This window comes from Podarcis muralis, chromosome 3 (genome assembly GCF_964188315.1).
Source record: "Podarcis muralis chromosome 3, rPodMur119.hap1.1, whole genome shotgun sequence".
Classification (NCBI taxonomy): domain Eukaryota; kingdom Metazoa; phylum Chordata; class Lepidosauria; order Squamata; family Lacertidae; genus Podarcis; species Podarcis muralis.
The window spans coordinates 96926875-96943253 of record NC_135657.1 but is presented as its reverse complement, the minus strand read 5'-3'; the positions used below and the strand labels follow the sequence as shown (position 1 = coordinate 96943253).

Here is a 16379-nt window from a genome sequence, read left to right as displayed (position 1 = left end):
TCTGGTGTGTTTCTTAGCTGCCCTTCATTGCCAGGGACACTCACAGGGCTGGTCATAGCATGAAGCAGAGTGTCGATCACCCCAGGCATGGATCTGGTGGTGGTAGTGATGGCAGCACTCAAGCTGTTCTCCTGAGCATCCCAACCCCCAGCCCCAGGCATTCCCCTGGGTTGGATACCTCTCTGTTCCACATGACCAGCCCTGAACTCACTAAGCTGGCCTGATACCCTCATGATGCCCAACCAACAATGTTGAGTATGATTTAATGGCCGGTCCAGTTACCTTCTGTACTTGGAATATGGGGAGAGGGAGACATTTTGTCCTTCACCTCAGGTAGCAAAATGTATTGGGCTATTCCTGAACACTCCTGGCTTGAAACTGTCCCCCTTTCAAAGCCCCTGCTTCCCACAGTGTATTCCTCCTTTGGATTTCTGTCTCCTATCATTGCTTAAGGTCTGTTAGCAAGTATTGTAGCAGCTGTCCAGTCCAACCAAGGTTTCCACTGCCTTTGCTCAGCTACAGGGAAAAGCAGCAGCAGTCCAAAAGTAGATGTTTGGCATCCAAAGCAGGAAGGATTGAGTGCTGGCTCCAGCACTTTTTCAGGGTGACAAACAATCACCATGTTTATCTCCTAAATCACAACTTTCAGGCTTCAAGAGAGTTCTACTTGCCCTTGATAGGCTGTGAGGACCTTTACATTTCTCAGATGATCCTCTCTTCTCCCAGGAGTGCATGATTCATAGAAAACATGGACAAGAGAATAATAGACAGAAATGGGCTAAAGAATCTATGCATACACTTTCCAAAGACAGATATTCTATTTAATAGATGTGCAAAGTACTTTGCTTTCAAAATGTAAACAGTTAGGCTAGACTCTGCTATGTCCTATTCATTTAAAGGTAAAGGATCCCTGACAGTTAAGTCCAGTCGCAGATGACTCTGGGGTTGCACCGCTCATCTTGCTTTACAGGCCGAGGGAGCCGGGTGTTTGTCTGCAGACAGTTTTTTCCGGGTCATGTGGCCAGCATGACTAAGCCGCTCCCTCTTGCACAATGGAACACCAAAACCAGAAAAGCGCATGGAAATGCCGTTTACCTTCCTGCCACAGCAGTACCTATTTATCTATTTGTACTTTTTGGTGTGCTTTCGAACTGCTAGGTTGGCAGGAGCTGGAACTGAGCAATGGGAGCTCATCCCGTTGTGGGGATTCGAACTGCCAACCTTCTGATCAGCAAGCCCAAAAGGTTCAGTGGTTTAGACCACAGCGCCACCCACGTCCTTATTCATTTGCTGGAGCACAATTCTAACATAGGCATTATTGCTACCTGAAACAATTTGCTTGTTATACTTAATGATAAGCAGTATACTGTATCCAGTTGCTCCTTCTATTTTTCTGCATATGATACAAAAACCATCTCAAGGGAGCTTCTGCCAGGTCCACAAGTGCAGTTTCAGCATTTCCAAGCCCTGCAAAGTACCTCAGGCCACACCACTTCTCAATGATTTACATCATGGAGAAAATGGCATGCCAGAGGCCAAGCTCACCTGTCCTTTCATGGGACATTCCCCATGCTTGTGTTTATGTGTTGCAATGACTAGTGAAGACTACAGGAAGCTACCAACTGAGCATTCCTGAAGAACGTACCTGGTAAAATGCACTGCTAAAATGCTAGCAGCACAGCCAGATTTTGCGGCATGCTCGTGCCACCAAGCTCAGAAATCTGCTCTTCAGATGTAATTGTTTCTGCACAGATTAAGGAATAATATGGGTAGTGGGCTGCCCCCATGATGCATCCCTCCTCTCTTTAAAAATGGGTACATCATCTTCATGAGGCAACTAATCTCATGACAGCAAACACACAGCTGTAAATATTTAAACCGAAGTTTTAATTTTTTTTAACTCCATGCTTAATAGACAGTTGCTTCATAGCCCCTGGAAGCAGTCAGGACTCGTGGAACACCACAAACAGTTCTGCAGGCCTATGGAAGCTTTGGGTTTTCAGAGAGCAGCCCTTCCCCCCCCCCCCCCCATTCTGTACAGTGGGGTTTCCCAAACTTGGGTCTCCTGCTGTTTTGGGACTACAACTCCCATCATCCCTAGCTAGCAGGACCAGTGGTCAGGAATGATGGGAACTGTAGTCCAAAAAACATCTTTTGAACCACTTTTGAAAAGGAGAACAGTTTCAAATGGTGGTCTCCTGCTCAAAATGAGGGGGGGGGGTCATACATCCCATGTATGTATTCCTCAAGTCCTTCGTCACGTGTCTAGTGTACCTCTAAAACTGTACCTCTCATACCAGCTGCTGGAAGCCATTGGATCCTGATTGCTGGTTTCCACAGGCTTCTGGCTGGCCACTGTGAGAACACAATGCTGGATTAGATGGGCCATTAGCCTGATCCAGCAGTTCTTAACTGGTCCACATGATCCTTTTCTCAGATGTGAAGTGGAACAATAGCAGCGCAAAACACTGAAATCTCTAACAGTTCTCAATCGAAAGCAAGATATGTGGTTCCTGGAAGGCCTTCCACATGAGTGTCACTTGTGAAATATTTCAGCTGAAATGATTAAGGGAGCTATTGTCTAATTAGCCTACCCAATTAGCAACCAACTGATCCCCTCCTTCCTATTTTTAATGGCATTTAGTCATGAAATGTTCACTTCAGCTGCCGTATGGATGTTCCGAACAAATGCGAAGGGATTGAAGAGGAAATGGCAAAATTGACTTTAAAGGATATATACTGCTGTCAGAGGCAGAAAAATAGATGGGGAAAGGTAGAGAAAAATAAATTCTTTAATATTCTCATTCTCATTTTAGATGTCATTTCTGTCATCAATGTGCAACATAAATCAGACATAAATGTTCTTAATGTCACAGAACCAACAAATAAACCACAAATAAACATGGCCACAAAAACCTAACCCTAATGTACCCAAAAATGCTTGTAGGAATGTTGCTATACAACCCTATCCTTTGCAAGTAACCAAACATGGCCACTTTTGATGCTTACCTGCTATATATGCTCCTCTCTGCTCTTGCTAAGGACCCCATGAAAATGGAAATAACATGTCTGCCACAATTTGTTAGATTGATTGGCTCTCAAAAACTTTCAACCAACTTGTGTTCTAAAGCAGAAAGCCTAGAAGCATAAATGGACAAGCATAAATCTCTCATCATACGCAGAAAACTGAGCCAGGTCACTGGTCCATGTACTCTTCAGATGCCTTTCCCAGCCTTGACACCTGAGATCCTTTAGCTGAAACTGCCAGGATTAGAACTTGGGATCTTTTGCATGTCAACACTGTGCTGTGCCAGTGAGATATGACTCTCCTCTTTCTAAAGGTATCTGAGTACACCCCATTTAAAGGCAGCTTCCCAGGGACTGCTGTGTCAATTCCCCTACTCACAGTATGGCTCCTTTGAGAACCACAGATTTTGCTTGAGCTCTCCTCCAGCTGTACAGCAGAATCCACAGAGGCTACCCAGTGGGAAGCAATGCTGTTTCATGCAGCATTAGTGCCTGATCTGGTTTATGCAACCAAATGCACAGATTCGGCAAAGGGGCTATGCAAAAAGACAACTCTTTCTCTGATCAGTTATCCCACAATAGGCCAGAGACCTAGACTTACTGAGCCACAGAAATGCTGAATGTGTGTAATGATCCTAAAAATCTGCATTTCTTGACACTGGAGATCTGCTGAATATTGTTCCCTGCACTGTCTGCCAGAATGGAAGAATATTATCATTCTAGATATTTGTTTTGCCTCAAAAAATAAAAATAAAAACCCATCATTCTGACTATTCATGCTACAGAATATTTATTCTGGAACGTTACTGACTGCAAGCTATTGAAATGCACTGGAAAAACGAAGAATTAATAAAACATCGCCCTGCAGTATGTTTTGTAGGGAGGGGTATTGAAAATGACTATGGTTCTTTTAAAAAGCCCAAGAACTATGCATTTCTGGTGACCATTTGCATTAGTTCAAATGCATCTGCAGTTCACTGTGTGTTGTGTCTTCATAAGGACAGCACACTAGAAAAGTAAAAAGCAGAGTACAAACCAATGGCCTGTAGTAGTTAATGTCCGGCTTCCACATGAAGTAAACGCAATCTGCTGTTATTTACAGAGGGGAATAGGGTTACCAGATTTTGATTTTGTCTTAAATTTTTTATAAAATAAAAATAAAAATGGGTAGCTGGGACTAGGAGGCACAGAACCAGAGTCAGGTCAAGAAGCAGTTAGAAAGAGCTTAGCAAACAGCAGAACACATTTTGCAAAACTAAAACTCATTTTGTTTGTTCCTGGGACTGGTGAGCATCGGTAGATTTGAGTCCATGCTCGTTTTGTAGAGTGTAGTGAAAGAGGTATCCAGGGAGCTGGGCATAATAGCAATGGCCATAACACTCCCTATCAAGTTGGCTCAGCAGAGCTTGGGGGAGGCGGTATCTACAAGGGACGTTGAGAGCATTTGGGCACTCACATAAGCAAGCACCCTTGCTCAAATGCTTGCAAGCAGGATCGAGGCTTTTCTCAGTTAGGTGAACTGCCATTGCTTCCCTTTGCCTCTCCTTCAAAGCCCAGAAATTTCCTTTTCGGTAACAGAAAGGTGGTGCTGCTCTCAGGCACATAGCATGGCATCTTTGCCCTTGTGATGTCAGCTGTCAATGGGACATTCTGGGGCATATAGTTTCAGAATCATTTCCCAGCAGGAAAGGATGCTCTCCTGGGGGCCTGGGAATTCATGCCTCCACCATCTCCCCCCTGTCCCTAAGGTAGGTTTCTGGGCCTTGGGGCAGGGGAGTGGCAATAGGTGGAGATAACTACTTGTGTGCGCCTTTGAGCTTTTGTGGCTTTCTATGCAAACACTCAGAAAGTTCTTGAGTTTTTGAAGCCTTCTATTGGAACCTTCCCAAAGGCTCAATTGCTTTCAAGGTGAGTGGCAGGATTCCTGGGCTGCACCTGATAAAGCACATATGTGCACCTTGCTTACTCTATATGTGAATATCATAGACTTCATGTCTCCAGCTTATAAGAGCATAAGAAGGGTTTGCTGGATCAGATGAAAGGCCTATTTAGTCCAGCATACTGTTCTCAAAGTGGCCAACCAGAATCCTCTAGACAGCCATCATGCAGGACCTGAATAATAATAATAATAATAATAATAATAATAATAATAATAATACCCCACCCATCTGGCTGGGTTTCCCCAGCAACTCTGTGTGGCTTACAAGACATAAAAAAAATTGTAAAACATTAGACATTAAAAATTTCCTGCTACAGGGTTGCCTTCAGATGTCTTCTAAAAGTCAGACAGTTGTTTATTTCCTTGACATCTGATGGGAGGGTGTTCCATGGGGCGGGTGCCACTACCGAGAAGGCCCTCTGCCTTGTTCCCTGAAGCCTCACTTCTTGCAGTGAGGAAACCACCAGAAGGCCCTTGGAGCTGGATCTTAGTGTCTGGGCTGAACAATGGGGGTGGAGAAGCTCCTTCAGGTATACTGGGCCACGGCTGTTTAGGGCTTTAAAGGTCAGTACTAACACTTTAAATTGTGCTTGTAAACATACTGGGAGCCAATGTAGGTCTTGTATGGTCTTGGTGGCCACTCCCAGTCACAAGTCTAGCTGCCGCATTCTGGATTAGTTGTAGTTTCCAGGTCACCTTCAAAGGCAGCCCCACGTAGAGCACACTGCATTAGTCCAAGCAGGAGATAACTAGAGCATGTACTACTCTGATGAGACAGTCTGCGGGCAGGTAGGGTCTCAGCCTGAGTACCAGATGGAGCTGGTAGACAGCTGCCCTGGACACAGAACTGACCTGCGCCTCCATGGACAGGTCAGCAGCACACTCCCCATTTGTGAATCCCAGCAACTGATAGTAAGAGGCATCTTGCCTCTGACAGTGGAGGCTCGTAGTGGCTTGTGGTCACTAATAACCTTATCCTCCATGAGTCTGCCTTTTCATTTTTAAAGACATCCAAGTTGGCAGCCATCAATGCCTCTCGTGGCAGCGAATTTCATAGTTTTAACTATGCACTGTGTGAACAAGTATCTCCTTTTGTCTGTCCTAAATCTTCCAGCTTCCAGCTCCTCTGGATGGCCCTGGGTTCTAGTATTTTGAGAGAGGGGGGGGCGGAGAAGAGAGAGATAATCTTACACAGCTCTTATCAGGTTTCCTCTTACTCAGTTTTCTTCCAAACCAAAAAGGCCTGAATGCTGTAATTTCACCTCATAGGGGATTTATTTCAAGCCCTTGATCATCTTGGGCAGGGAGGGGTTGAGGCGACTAGAACTAAACACAGTATTGCAATCATTCCTACAACATAGATTTGCATAACAGCATTATATTATTGGCAGTTTTATTTTTAGTCCCTTTGCCTATAATTCCTATCAAGGAATTCACTTAAAAACAACTACCGCATTGAGTTGACATCCTCACTGAGTTATCCACCATGATCCTAAGGTCTTGCTCCTAGTCAGTCACTGCCAGTTCAGAACCTATTAAAGTTGATGTGAAACTGGGATTTATTTATTTTTTGCTCCAATGCTCATCACTTTGCACTTGCTCACACTGAAGCTGCATTTGCCATTTTACAGCTTTTACCCAAGTTTGGAGGAACCATTTTGGAGCTTTGGGTAATTTTTTTTTTATTTATTTATTTATTTTTTTTTTTTTGCTTTAATCACCCTGAACAATTGGGTATCATTAGCACATTTAGAGACCTCACTACTCACCCCTAGCTCTGTATCACTTATGAGCAAGTTAAAAAACACAGGTTCCAATACCAATCCTTGGAGGAACTCCACTTCAGACCCCTCTCCCTCTCCTGCAATAATTGCTTAACAAAAGCCAACTAGGAAGAATTTGAATATGAATGTTTTAGTATTTTGATGGCCATTCCCAGAATGCTCTGTAACTATAATGCACTTAGAATATTTTTAAAATAATAATAAAAAACATTGAACATTAGCTTACCCCCCAATAAATCTAATGTTATATAGGCAGCACAATCATACTGAGGTCAAGGAAGAGAGAGTTGCCACTTTGTAAGCCCTGCTGGCCTCTCACCTGGTGGCTTTTTACATTTCTTCCCCATTTTCCCTTACCACTTAAAAAAAAAATCGCTCCAGAATGCTCCCAGAATGCTCCTTTTTGTTCTTACTGCCCACACAGCAACCGCGTTGCAACTGTCCACTGACCACCCTTTGGGATCTTGCCGTTAGGGATGCTGGAATACAGTGGACTTTCCAATCTGCAGATAGAGGCGGAGATCAGCTGCAGTGATTCTCCCATATTTATTTATTTTATTGGATTTTTTTTTTAACCTACCCTTCAACATACCCGGATGTAAGAAGGCAGCTGTTTGCCACATCAGCGCTGTTTCTGTTCCACTGCAGTTTGGTTTCCATCAAATACTACACTATCTGTTTTGCTCTTTGATATTTAATGCAAGTCACATAACCTGGATATGTATTCATGCAACTTTCATAACTTACATTCATGTTTCCTGCATGTTTAGCAGAAATAGTAACATCTAGGATGGAATCTATACGTAACTGAGAAGGAGGAGGAGGAGGAGGAGAGTTTGGACTTGATATCCCACCTTTCACTCCCCTTAAGGAGCCTCAAAGTGGCTAACAATCTCCTTTCCCTTCCTCCCCCACAACAAACACTCTGTGAGGTGAGTGGGGCTGAGACTTCAAAGAAGTGTGACTAGCCCAAGGTCACCCAGCAGCTGCATGTGGAGGAGCGAGGAAGCGAACCCGGTTCACCAGATTACGAGTCCACCGCTCTTAACCACTACACCAAGCTGGCTCTCAGGGGTAGCCTAGTGCATTTTGGCACCTGAGATGTTATGCTCTGATGCTACCTGCCCCCCACAATGGGGGCTCAAACTCTGTAAGGGATGTCTTTGCATCGGCTCTTTTCTTCAGGAAAAGCTGGTACAAAGGCCTGTCACACTGTTGGTGAGGTGGAGTGGGGAAAATCCTTTCTGGATCCTTTCCCTTCAGGAGGAACCAGTGCAAAGCCCCACCACACCACTGGGCAGGAGCCTCAAGCTGCACCTCTTTAATATTTCACACTGGCGAAGTAAATACAGTTTGCTGAAGTCTGCATTTCCATGCACGCTTACTCAAGGCGACTTCACTGGGGCATCAGTGAGACCTCTGATGAGCACGCAAAAGCTTGAGCTGCATGATGCATAGCTACACTCCTCATACGAGAACCCAAATCTTCCTACAACTCAGTTTCTGTGAACCAACTTGTACATTCTCAAGCACAAAATGTAAATTACGAAACAGCTTTGCACTATGCATGGGTATCTCATGCCATTTTACTGTCTCTCTTTCACCAACCATATCCAAGAGAATGCATGGGTGCACGAAGCTATCGTCTTTAGCTATAATTTTATTAAATGGCGAAGATACAATTACCTATATGCTTTCAAAATTAACAACTGAGAAATAATAATATTTCAAAAAAATCTATCATACTTCCTTTTAAAAACACGGTTTATCTGTCTGAACCTCTATTTCCTGCAATAAATTTCCCAGTGTTATATTAACTTCTGGGTCACTTGCATTATTTGAATAGGCTATATTATTTCCACTCTGCATCAAGCATAAAATGTTATTTGAGGAAGGAAGCTGCCTTATATATCATGTGAGTCTATTCGCCTTAGTACTGTCTACACTGACTTGCAGTGACTCTCCAGGGCTGCAGACTTTCCTAGCCCTACCTAGAGAGGCCATGAATTGAGACTGATGCCTTTTGCTGATGCTCTGCTACTGAGCTATGGCCCTTTCCCTTTTTAAAGTGCATATTAAATACCAGCATCTGTTTTGCCACTGTTGAACAGAAGGCAAAGTACTCCGTTTCCAGCACCATGCTACTAACATGGTTGTTGCCATTAGTAGGTTGCATAGATGGGAAGAATAGAACAACAGCCTTAAAAATATGCAGACACAAGCACACCTAAGCTCACTGAAGTCAATGGTCTTAAGCACACCTAACCTATATGAGAGCAGGCTACAAAAGAACATGGTTTTGATTGTTCAGTGAAATCTTAACTCTCCCAGTGGCTTCTTCATTCTGAAGATACTAAGAGTAATTATTCTGGCCAGAACCAATTATTATCCCAATTTGTCTCCAGCTTAATCAAACTGGAGTCAAACCTAATTTCACAAGTCCCAATTCATAAACTAATTTTTAAATCTGAAATTTTCACTGAAAATTGTATTTGGTGAAATTGTGAAACATTTAATATGAAAAAGTATTAAACCTTCAAAGGTATTTTCCTTCAAGTTCCTTCCTGTTCTAAAACAGCCTGAAAATTTATTGATATGTTACCAGTTTTTATTTGTAGATCATTCCAATTAAATAAGCCTATATTGGCACATGAATGAAATAATCAGTGTTTTATAATGGTTTCAAAAAGTGAAATAAAAATGTCTATAGAGTTAGCATTCTTGTATTCTCACGTCTCCTATATTAAGTTTGTACTCCCTGCAATGTTAAATCAACAGCCTTCCTAAAGTGTTTGACTTTAATTGGAATAGACCATTTAATTGTTGGCAGTTGTCTGACAGGGGGAATGTCTGAAATTTTTCTCTGAAATCTAAATTATGCAAATCAGGTTATAGTTAAAATTCAATCAGCCAGAGTACATAAAAAGCTGCATGTCACAATTAGTGCGGAGTAACATGTAAGGAACTAAATGGCTGGCTGAAATTGTACCCTTTGTACCGATGAATTATCTCTAGAAATAAGCTTCAATACACAGGAATAAACTTCCCAGTTTCTTTTATGTTCAGAAATAACTTGTCCAAGTATATTAGGGAGACTTGCTGCATGTATGTTCCTTAAATAAATATTTCAAACCAGTTTTGCTTGGAAAGTAAAAGATGCAATGCCCAACAGCACATGTCAGCTTAATGTACTGATGAGCAAAAGTAATTTCCTTCGCCTTCCAGTAGTTCAATAAAGAATACACTGCAAAATGAGGTGCTCGCAGGTGTTAACTGCGCACATATGTAGATGCGCTGCAAACTACTTACAGTCAGCTATTCACAGATTAACCATTTTGCCTGTATTCTTCTGCATGCTAGATGATCTTATCTGATCACTTGTTGCTGAACAAAGAACATACAGGCTGCATCACATGAAGATAAAATAGGATGTTTTTGTGGATTAAAGGTATGGTTACAAAATGCCAGTCCTAGACCTCCCTTAAAACTTAGCATAAACTTATATATTGAAAGGCATGTTAACACCAAAGTGCAAAGAGCAGCCATTCAGTGATTGTGCCATCCTGGAGAAATGAGAGAGGTAAATAAAAAAAAAAATGAATTGGATGGTTTTACAAATACAATAGTAGTTCACCGAGAGTCTACAAGAACTGTTTGACAAACCTTTATTTATTTGTGTGTCATTGCCTAGACTCACTTCCCCTTGAAAATCACGTTGCACAGAAAATGCAGGCATCTAAACTGGCCCCACATACAATGTGCATTTCAAGCCTTCCAGGCACCAACAGAGAGTTGTTGCAAAGTTGCCCATTCCAGTAAAGACGATCATAGGTGAACCTTAGTAAAGAGGACCTAGTAACCTACTGTTACAACAGACCCCTTCATTCTACTCCTTCTCAAGCAATTCTTACCCAGCATGAAATCCCCTCTCTCTATAATTCATAAAGTACCAACCTCATCATTATTGGAAATTCTTTTCAAGTCTTCTCTAATGATAGGGCTAGTATATTAAAGGATATATATTTTAAGCAGTGGTATCATATTCGTACAACAGCAACCCACAGCCTTTATCCCCCCCCCCACCTCGATTTACCACATTTAATGCAGTTGATAAGAGGTACTACTGAATCATCTTCTGCACCCTGCATTACAAAGAACTGGCTTTTTTTATGGTGGGGCTTTTAATATTACTGCCTTCACTTCAAACGGAGGCTAATGCAGCTGAAGGTCCATAGTTTTGCTGGAAGAATATGGAAAGCAGAAAGGCATATGGCACATGCTTATTGCAAAGAGAAATACGAAACCTAACATGAGCCCTGTCTTAGAAATTACATATTGCAAAGGTTAAACTGGAGGCTGAACTTATCCTCCCCTTCCCATGGCATCACCTGTTAAGTTCAACACTTTCCCTTAATATATGTTCTTTTCCAATCTGTTCCTGCAGCTAAAACATACCGTGCAATGCAGCAAGGTTGAAATAAAAGGGAAAAGGGGGGGAAAGAAAGCCTGATCATTTTACTTGAAGACAGTACAGCTTCATTGCTTGCATGGAAGAGGCAGGTGGTGGAGGGGGGGGGGGACATGGTGCAAAGTACTGGGGGAGGGGGAGAATGAGAAAGAGAAAGAGAGCGAGCCTCTGCTGAAAATTAATGAGCTGACAGACTAATTAAGACAGTATTCCTCACCCCTAACACACAAACACACATCATACTTATGTGCATCACAGCATAGTATAGAATGAAAGTATACACAGAAAGCAAGAGAGTGAGAATTGAGTCATCTCTGACTTACCGTATCCGAGGGTCTTGCTGTACTGCAGGCAGCATCCAGGCAGAGAGCGTGAAGCCTCACACAGATCAGGAAAAATATGCAATCGGTGAATGATTCAAATGCATTGTTTTTAAAAAAGGAAGGCCAGAGACTGAACTATGTATCCAAGGAAGGACCTCGTTAGTCACAGCTTTGACTAGCCTGCTACACAGCTCTGCAAAACAACTATACTGCAGCATTGTGGCAAGCATAGGATTGCAATGCATGTCCCATATATTCAAGCATAACAGAAAACATGGTCTGGAGCTTATTCCATGTGGATAAGGGGCTTTATTGCTCGAGCAGGAAAAGAAGGGCTATTTCTCCCCACCTAATCAAATCACAGGAGGTGGGGGGAATAGAAGATCTGTCTTGATTATTGTACAGCATTATTCTCCAGGATATCAATTACATAAAGCAGGTGCCTCTGCCTCCTGTTTCCCAGATAAATGCCTGTAATCTCATTTCACAAATGATCCCTATGTAGAGAGGAGCCACCTATTGTGATGATATCATTTGCTCTAGTCTCCATAAATGGGCAACTTCCTACTAAACGTCACGGCCACTGACGAAACAAAATCTTTAGAATATCTGAGTGGGCAGAGGTGGTGGATGGGGTCCATCCACTTACAGCTGCAGCTTCTTCTAGTTACTGTGATACCACTACGGATCCTACATCGTTATCAGAAGAGCAGTGCAAGGAGAACGAGCACTGAAAAACTGCCTGAGACAGCTCCCACTGAAAAGAACAGGACAGAAACAAAAGTTGTCCTGCCTAGAGATTGGTAAGAAGGCACCCAAGAGAAACCTGCCCTTTCTGCAGTCATTGGGCATTTCAGGAAGCACTGGGGGCAACATGCAGGCTGAATGAAAGCCGCACAGGAAATGTTATGGACGGTGGCTGTGTTCTTATCAGCAAATGAGCAGGACTCTGTTTCTTGTGCCTTGCCACTGCAACATGTTAACACACAATGCAGCCACCTGCAGAAATATTATGCAGCTGTTGTGTTGCCATTTATTAGTTTTTTTTAAAAAAATACTCAAAGGTATCAAAGCCATTCACTCCAATCCTCAATCCCACATCACTGCCATTTGGGAGTGATCATTCTGTGATATTATGGCAGCGGACAAAGCTGTATTGTAACTACTGAATAAATGTGGTGTTGTTGTTTTTTTTAAAAAGGGGGTATCAAAGTCATTTACATTGCAATTACCAATGGCTTTAAATTCTTATTTCAGCTAGGCCAATATTTCACAGTGCAGTCCATACGATATACAGTGGGGCACACTAACAGCATAGAGTAATTGTGAGAATTTGCTGGCCTGGACATTCCAGAATGTTGTGAGGCTGGCTGAAAAATGCAGGTGAAAGTCCCATATTGGCTGGGTGCTTTTATCACATCTCCAGTACCAAAAGAAATGCAATTTCCAAAGTATTCTGCTTGGGCAAACTAGCTGCCCTTAGTTGTGACAGGTACCATGCTGCATGAATGCCACCTTTCCATTCTGGCCTTGAAAAATGTGCTTGAAACTGTAAGCACCTCCAATATTTAAAGTGAATCTATTCCACTACAAAAGAACTGGGTTCAAATTCATGCCATACTGGGTGTACAGCGCCTGCTTTAGAAACAGAAGTAGGATTGGGGAGGGCAAAACACCCACTTCCCAACCCCTCTACTGTTGAGAATATTTGTCTCCTTTTGTGCCTGTTCTCTGCCATTATCCCCCTCAATTCCTGCTGCTTTGGTACCCAAAGCATTTCTGAGTTTTCAATAAACTTTGCTTCAGCCTTTCTGCTAAATTCAAAAGGCTAGAAAGCTATGTTTATGACTTGAAGCCCAGGTAGCTTCAGTGGCTAGGATGCCAGGTTTCACTGCTATGCCAGCCATGGCCATTCCTGGACTAAGATAGCTTGGCTACAGTTATCTATGCTCTGGTATCTTCCATGTTGGATTACTGTAATGTATTTTACATGGGGCTGTCCTTGAAAATGGTCAGGAAGTTGCAGCTTCTGCAATACGCAGTGCCCATGCTACTAGCAGGTGCCTTAGGGAACTCTCATATAACACCAGTTCTGGAACAACTGCATTGATGAGCTACTGTTTGCTACAACTTTAGAAGCTGTCACAGAGAATGCCCTCTCCTGGGCCTTCACCTAGTCAAACATCTAAGGCTGGTGGGCATACCAAGATGGACCTCTCTGACAACCATCACACCCAAAAGGATCTGCAGGCCACTTGCTGAAGCTGATGGAAGGCACTTTGCGCCACAACGAAGGACCCAGGTGTCCTCCCAAGCTACATAGACAATCTTTTGGAGGGAGCGTAACTCCATCAAGAGCAGGCAACATGCCATCTATCCAAGTCTCAAGAACCATTCACAAGCAGGGCCTCAGTCCAGATAACCCCGCTCAGCAGTTTCAGGTAAATGTTAAACAGTGTAAGGGGTAAAATTGTACCCTGAGGAACCCCACATAAGGACACTACATAATGCACTACTCAGAAAAGCTCTGCTGGACAGCACAATGAGGATGCAATGGAGGCAGCAAAGTCAGCCTTCTTCAAGTCTTCACCAAGGCTAAACTATCCAGACTGGTCCTACGTGGGCAAGAAAAAAAGCCAGGGAAGTCCCCAAGTAGGAGTTGCCCCCACCTGGAAAGAGAGCCTGGAGAGAGTGATGGAATCGCTATAGACCACAGGAACTCCGCCTCCCCAACCCTCAAGCCTGGGTAAGACGAACTCCACCCTGCTCACCCACCCAAGTCTCAGTGATACAGACCAGATCGGCGTCCTCATCCAAAATCATGGATCATGGATGAGAGGGGTCTTACTCAGAGGCAACCTGGCATTCAGCAACAGCAGCCGCAGACTCAAGGGCTGGCTGATAGGACTAACTAGATGTGTTAATGGCCTGATCTAGCAGGCTCTTATGTTCTTATTTTCATTCTGGATAGCTCAGTTGGTTAGAGCATGGTGCTGATAACGTCATGGTTGCAAGTTTGATCCCTGTATAAGACAACTGCATACTCCTGCATTCCAGGGGCGTGGATTGGATGTTCCTCAGGGCCCCTCCCAACTCTATAATTCTATAATACTATGATCTTTATTCATAATTTTTTGAACTAATTACTTTACACAGTGATGATGATGATGATGATGATGATGATGATGATGATGATAGTAATAATAAATTTATATTCTGCCCATTTTGCTGGGTTTGCCCAGCCACACCGGGCAACTTACAACATACATAAAAACACAACAAAGCATCAAACATTAAAAAACAAAATATCCTATACGAGCAACAAACCAACCAATGAATCAATAGAAACCAACAACAACAATAACAATAATATCAATAATAAACAGTTTACAGTTATACCCAAATTAAAATAACTGCCAACCCCAACTAAACATTTAACCAGCGTCAAGCCTACATAAGCAAAGCAGAGGAACCAAAATCAGAACCGCTTAAAACATTATAAAACCTTTTAGCCAGTTGCCCCAACCCAAGAGTTGTTCCAGAAACGTCCCCCTGGCCTCCCAGGAAGGGACACAAAGTGGCTTCAAATCAGTGTGAAGTACAAATATGCATTCATGGGAATACAAGGGGAAAATACAAAAATGAAATTAAAACAACAGGGACAATGTAAATTTTAAAAAATGTATTGTGTATTTTGGGTCCATGGACTGCAATAAAGTCGTGTGTGTGTGTGTGTGTGTGTGTGTGTGTGTGTGTGTGTGTAAATTTAAAAAAATACAGTGTCATGCATTCCAAATCCTAGCATGATAGGATGGTGGATTTTTACTGTGGCCCTTATTGCTAATATAAAAAAATTAAGTGAGTGCTAAGTCAAAGCAAATTTATTTGATTTTTTTTTTAATACCATGAAGAAATATCATTTTGAGTCACTATTTCCATGAAGGCTAAATATCACACCTGTAGTCCAATAGCACACATCTCTCCAGTGTTTGGGCAATGTCAATCTGGCTGCAATAAACAAGCGGCCAATTAATTGTTTAGCTTTTATTTTTGATTTCAATATCTAAGTGCTTTTAGCTCGCTTGGACAAAGGGAAGCGAATGCTTCATTAAATGGAAAGCGAGATGATCATCCCAAACAGAGCCACTAAAAGAACAAACTGTATATAACAAAGCTAACAAAAATGAAAGTGCACGTGACTATATGAGCATGTTCACAAAATCTTCAGTTCCTTCATCTGCATGGGGTCATCTAGTAAAAGGTCTAGGGAGTGGCTGGATTCATAAATCCAGATTGTCTTTGCCTATGAAATATTGTCTTCCCTATGAAACATTTGCTCATCATTCCTACCTTGGGTTCTAATTAATGACTACATGTCTGAGTCAGGGTTCAAATGGTGGGAGGCTCAGTCTTGTTTTCTGCCATATATCGGGATCAATTCTGTTATCTCCTCCCAAGGTGAAGCAAATGCTGAAAGATGCTTTCCATGTGGACCAAAGCTATTTGTTTTGACTGGCTGGTGGAATCAACGGCTCCATCAGCTCTAATTCAGCCTTTCCTCAAAATCATCTTGATAGAGACTCAAGCTATTGGAAGCTTTGTTTTAAAAATGTTAATCTGGGGAAGAGTTCCAAATGGGCGGTCACAGTTGCATCCTGGACAGCGCTGGCACGATCCAGTACTCTGCAGACATACCACCTGCACCTAGGTTCAAAAGTACCCTGTTTTCACTTCCTCCAACCTATGCCTGAGTGCTTCCCATATCCCCATCCAGCTCTTCCCAATGGTTCAAAACAAATTGCTTTGTGTTCCAGAGCTTGGTTAACATATTAATGAGA

At 42.6% G+C, this 16379-nt stretch overlaps 1 protein-coding gene across 5 annotated transcripts in view; it reads right to left on the bottom strand.

Moving 5' to 3' along the window:
• DLGAP2 (DLG associated protein 2) overlaps positions 1-16379 on the bottom strand; it is a 395598-nt gene that overhangs the window by 282744 nt on the left and 96475 nt on the right. For 2 of the 5 annotated variants that reach the window (XM_077926385.1, XM_077926386.1), the window contains exon 1: positions 11542-11629. The exons of the other annotated variants lie outside the window; for them this stretch is intronic. The gene's annotated coding sequence lies outside the window, so the exon portion shown is untranslated. Of the gene's footprint in view, positions 1-11541; positions 11630-16379 lie in introns of those variants that run through there. 5 annotated transcript variants of the gene reach the window in all.